This window comes from Plectrocnemia conspersa, unplaced genomic scaffold (genome assembly GCF_051122295.1).
Source record: "Plectrocnemia conspersa isolate PC_06_02 unplaced genomic scaffold, ASM5112229v1 ptg000001l, whole genome shotgun sequence".
Classification (NCBI taxonomy): domain Eukaryota; kingdom Metazoa; phylum Arthropoda; class Insecta; order Trichoptera; family Polycentropodidae; genus Plectrocnemia; species Plectrocnemia conspersa.
The window spans coordinates 2,690,438-2,696,520 of NW_028277165.1; the positions used below are offsets into that span (position 1 = coordinate 2,690,438).

The 6,083-nt window shown below is 27.7% G+C and overlaps 1 long non-coding RNA gene across 4 annotated transcripts; it reads left to right on the forward strand.

Annotated features, from left to right (window-relative positions):
• Positions 1-2,299: 2,299 nt before the first annotated feature.
• On the forward strand, positions 2,300-4,108 carry LOC148238451 (uncharacterized). 4 transcript variants are annotated; one of them, XR_015809949.1, is made up of 3 exons: positions 2,300-2,493; positions 2,562-2,605; positions 2,687-4,108. It is a non-coding gene; the product is annotated as an uncharacterized LOC148238451 (long non-coding RNA). The 4 variants fall into 4 exon arrangements; XR_015809955.1 differs by having other exon boundaries at positions 2,851-4,108; XR_015809952.1 differs by having other exon boundaries at positions 2,300-2,481.
• Positions 4,109-6,083: the final 1,975 nt, after the last annotated feature.

Below are 6,083 nucleotides of genomic sequence, written 5' to 3' on the forward strand. Positions count from 1 at the left end.
ATACCAAGAACTTAAAAGTGTCAATAACATGACATGATCGAGCAATCAACCATTTTGAGCAGAATCGTCAGAATATGAGATACTGCTATTTACACTAAAAATTACACAAAAATATTCTAACTAATTAAAATCACATCATAAGTAATAGTTCGTCGATTTATCTAGAACTTCATGTAATATAATATATTATAACTAGCTGTCGGTACCTCACTATCGTGAGGTACCGATAGCTAGCGAGTGTGCGAATACCGGACCCTCAACTTTTTGGGTTTTAAATATAATTTTTACTTCGTTCTGATTTTTTTAAATATTTTTTAAAATTTAATGGTTCAAATTGGACATTACTATTTAGGATTTTCAATGATAGACAAAATAGTTCAATCTATAAAAAACTACTTAACATTTTCAATTCATTTGAAAATAGGTTTACAACTTGACTAAATATTTCCAGAAGAAAACATTTTATATTATTTATTAGATTTACAACGATAGATTTTATCGTTATATTGAAACTTAGATATTTAATGATAAATCTAAATATTGTATATCATTTATTAATAGGTTTAAAACTTGGCTAGATAATAATAAATTAAAAATTGTACTATGAAATTTCAATACAGCGAAGCTCACGAAACCAGTGAATAAATTTTGGTGTACTGAAAATTCGTTATATTGAATGTAAGGAAGATGATATATTTTTATTTTATTTTTAATTACTATATTACTACAGCATCAAAATAACCTCTTATAAGGTTGACAGATCGTTTTTTGTCCTTGTTTAAGGAAAATGTATGAAACACAATAAAATTTGTGAAAAAAATGTTTTATAAAAAAAGTTTGAGGGTCAACGAAACACCTGTAATGTCGCTTTTGAACACATCTGGCACACGCAAAGTCAATGATGAACTGAATTCTTAGAAATATTTTGTCAAGTTATAACGTCATTCTTAAATTCGGAGCAAAATATTTTGTTATACTGAGATTAGTCTTCATTACAATGAAAACATTTTGTATGAAAGTTTTTCGGGGACAAATTAAAGATTCGTTATACTGGGAATTTCGTTATTTCGGTATTCGTTACAAAAAAATATCATTGTATTATTTTTTAAAATAGGTTTGTAACTCTACTAAATATTAATAAAACAAAAAATATCAAAATGTTTTCAACATAAAAAATAATATTAAAACGTGACATTTTGTATCATTTAAAAGTAGGTTTACAGTTTAATAAATAATAATAATAAATAGCATCGGTTACACATCCGCTCAAAAATATTACTGATATGAAAAAATATTTTGTTACACCTTACTAACGCAACAACACAATCGATCATATATAGTTAGTGCAATGTGAGTGATTATAAGTCATTGATTGTGTTTTAGCGTATTTTAGGTGTTTGAGTGTCAGTTTTAACGCTGCATAACACAATTTTATCATAAATTTAAATTTTCGTAACAAAAAAGTTTTTTGGTGACACCATAAGTTACTTTATAATTAAAAAAATATTTCTATGTTTTATGTGTAAATATAAAAGTAAGTTTTTATTTATATTTACTAATTAGAAAGAAACAATAAACTAAAAATCTCAAGCATCAAATCTGTTACTTTAGACCAAAAGTGCGCTTTAAAAATATTAATAATTTTGAAACCTTTGTCTTTTTTGATTAAAAAATATTTTGATTTACATATTTTTTAAAGTAAATGTTTTTCTGCGCAGCATTATATATTTTAATAATTAATGAGTGTTAAAAGTTTTCACTATATTTAAAATTAATAATAAGCTAAAGATATTTAAAATCTATAATAAATTAATAATATTTAAAATCCATAATAAAATAAAAAATATTTTTAATGTTGAAAAAAATATTTTGAATAAATCTTGAAATTTTATTCTGAAACTTTTAATTTAAAAAATACTTAAATTAGTGTTATACATTTTTGTGTAGTTTACTTTCAAAGGCGTCAGTAAGAGGGATTTTTGCAATATTAGTTGGTTGGTAATGAAGAGTACTTATTTTGAAACTTTGCCCCTTTTTGTTGAAAATATTTTTTAAAGCAAAGTTTTAAAAATTCTCTAAAAACTAAAACTTTTAATTGCCAACGTTCGCCAAAATTTAGGTACATATTTTTTCTGTATAGAGAAGCTAATACATATCCACATTATTTATATTATATTTTAAATCTATAAACTAAAAAAACATTTTTTTTAGTATTTTATGATTTTTATACATATTTTAGTATATGTTATACAATTTAAATCGTTAAAATCAATTTCGTTCGTTAAAATCAATTTAGTTCGTTCTCAAGCGCGGGACTTCCCAAATTTGCTTACATCTGACAGCTGTCACATCTGGTAAGCGCTCGCTAGCCGCTGCACCCGCTGCGAATTATGTTGTAATCGCGGCACTTTCCTTATAAAGTGACAATTGAAGATGATGCAAGTGATGCAGCATTTGAAATTATAGACAAAACTATAAATTGTGGGTGTGCCAGTAAGTGTTTGGTTATAAATTAATAATATAACACGGTTATTCTAACAAAATTACTATTGACTTTCCAGGATCTAATATTAAAAGACAAACAGCGGTGATTTGGCAATTAAAGGTATACATACCGAAGTTAATTAAACATATTACAATGCTAGTAATAATAAAAAATATATGACATATTGTGACCATTTTGTAGAAGATGAAGAGATGCCAATCTACGTGTTTAATCCTCTACAGTACATCCATCAATTTTGTTCTTCGGTTGTCGTTTAAATTTAATTTATAGATTATATTAGTAGTAATAATGTGTTCAATGTTTACTCTTGATAAAAGTCTTATTGTTTCTTAATTATTTTTCAGAAGCAATGATGGAACAATTTGATGACCTATATGGCTACAACGTAGAATTGGTATATATAAACAAAGAGTTAATCTTCTCATGTTGAAGTCACTGTCAGCAAGTATTATCTTTTTATAAAGAACATACTACATAAGTTTGATGTAACTGAATATCTTAAATTTGGCTATTCAGAAAGAGGAATGATGGCACAGAACAAAAATTGTACATATTTTGCCACATCGGAATTAAAAATAACCCACTCTTAGATATTTTGGCTATCGATTATTCCAGGTATGCAATCACATATTTATAATCATTGTAAAATGTCGTTTATTAGATAACATCCAAGAAACTACACATTTATAAGCTGTCCGACAGCGCCGATTTGATCGACATTAACTTTCAATCCTCACATACTAAGGATATATTACACGTTCATGTTTAAAACATAACTGGTTAATTTAAAATTCTTAAAATCTAACGTATATGTGTATAAAATCGGAAAGCAATGATAATGTTTATGTGATATTATTATAAAAACTCACTTTTCGGCCTCGGAGCCCGGCGACGGGATTTCAAAATTTGAAGATTTCATTACAAAGATTGTTTTATGATCGTTTATCTAATTTAATCAATGTATTCTTCTTATCCTAAACACATTATGTATATATTTAATTTTCATAGTTATATAACACACCTAGTTAATTTGCAATCCGATTATTTATAAAAGCAAAAACTCACTTTTAGGCCTCGGAGCCCGTCGCCGGGAATTCAAAATTTGAAAATTTCATTACGAAGATTATTTTATGATTGTTTATCTAGTTTAATCAATGTATTCTTCTAATCCTCAACACATTATGTATATATTTAATTTTTATTCAGTCAAATGACGAATTAATGAAAATTATTGTCGCATAGCAAAATTTTATTATTAAATAATAATTATTTAAAAGTGTTGTCACGGTACTATCTATTTGAATTTGAATGCTTATTTTTCATTGGTCGACGCTATTTGAATATTTGAATGCTTATTTTTGATTGGTCGAAACAACAGAACGCATTACCGGCGGCTCGAAAATCAATCCGAACAAATTCAATTTTAATTTTTATTATTATTTATTATTATAATTAAATATATTTCCTTTGTTTACGTGTATTGTTACACACTGTTAATACAAAGCGATACGATTTACAGAGTAGATAATTGAACGGAGAATGTTTCGTTTAAAGTTATGCGCGTCCGGAAGCGACGGCGGAAGCGGATTAGAACAATTATATATAAGATTTTTCATCCGGTTTCCATTTCCACCCTTGAATTAATTAGAGCTTAAATTTTACACGCTCCGCATTATACCTACCCCATCCGGATTTTATTAACAAAACACGCGCATGAAACATAACTTATATATTATTACATACACACACTTATTATGTAATTATGCAAAATCGCCTAATGCATTTGCGTTGTCCGAACATTAAGGCGAAACAAGGAGCCGGCCGCGGGAGGGTTGGGCAATTACGGCCGAAAGTTGTTCGGCGCCTCCCACTCTCTCCGAGGGGGGTTTTTATGACCCCATCGTGGTCGAACCGATTAAGGAATTATTTAATGGCGTAATAAGCGGATGCATTGTGAAAACTTTAATGCCCATCCGCTCCAACTTGGACCAACCCCCCTAAGCCTAAGAAGTGGTTTTTGTGTGGGATGAGAAAAAAACCCGCACCCTAGTTTCCAATTAATTACTTTTATCCGAAATAGTATGGATATACATATATATTATAAGTTTCGGATAAATTATCCAAAGGCGACTGCATTCTCCTATAAATTTAATGGGTGCTTATCACGTGAGAGTTTTTTGTTCAAGTTCCACTCGTCTACCTTTTACGCTTGAATGCAACCGTAAAAAATGTGTAAATATATATACTAAGCATCATATAGAAGCACTTAAAAAAATTAGCTTAAAATAACAGCAAAACCTTATATTTTAAGGTTGTGTATTATACAAAAATTGAGGTGTATCTATTATTCATACTGAATCAAAACTTGTGTGTGTACATATTTTTATTAATAGTTTTTAGCAGATTTCAAACTTTGAAATATAAAAGTTATTATTATATTAGAAATTACACCAACACGTGACTAAAACTAATGTATGGGAATAAATGAAATATATTTAATAAATTTAATTCTTATAATATAACTTTAAATAACTAGATGCCACTAAGCAACCCATATTTTTTCAATAACATATACATATAATGTATATATAAATAATAATCAAATTCTAAGCAAGAATAGAAGCAATATCATTGTATTGATATAATAAACATTAAACCAGTTTTTGAAAGCTAAGTATTACCAGTGATTAAGTATTATCAGAGACGGGCAGTGAAATACTTTTCCTCTCGATCGCTCGCGTGCTAAGTGACGAGAGTGAATGAGAGATAAGGGCATGCTGACCGCATGCTTTGAAATCCTTAATGATTTACTAAAATCAACTATGAAATATTGCAAAAAATTATGAAATATTTTTTTTACATACATATTAATATCATATCACTATGTACCTGTTATTTTTGCTTTTTTTTAATACGCTTCTTATTTTTCTAATTTGTTCTTTTAAAATTTATTAATGAATATTTTAAATGAATACGTATTAAATTTATAATTTTAATGTATCATATTTTAATCGTAAAAATAATTATTTCATATTCATGCGGAATTACGTATATAAAATAATTAGAAAAATAACCTCCATGACACATCAGAAAAACCTGTCGAGTCATAAAGGTCAGATTTATGATAAAAATAAAATAAATACGCCTTTATTTATCAATGGCTGAAAAATCACAAATTCATGTAAATATGTGGCAAATTTTCACAGTCAAAAGAGCTTTAAAAATGTATTACGCTTAACAATTAAGAGTCTAAAAATGCAAGGTCTAAATTATATATTATATTGGAAGCATAAATATCACAGGTAAGTCGCAATACAAATTTGTGGTCTGGTATTGTCATGGTGGAATATAATGTTTTTGTGGATTGTTTAAATAATGACATTATAAAATCTGATATTATTAATTGGCAGAACACACAGAATAGCACAATAGCCACACATACTTTTAAAAGCCATTAATTTATCTAAAAACTATTTTATTAATAAGCTTAAGAAAACGCTTATGGCTTCACAGTGGATAAGCATGGCTTTAATAAAAATCGGATAGTCGCGTAAATATATACTTTCTCTAAAAGAAA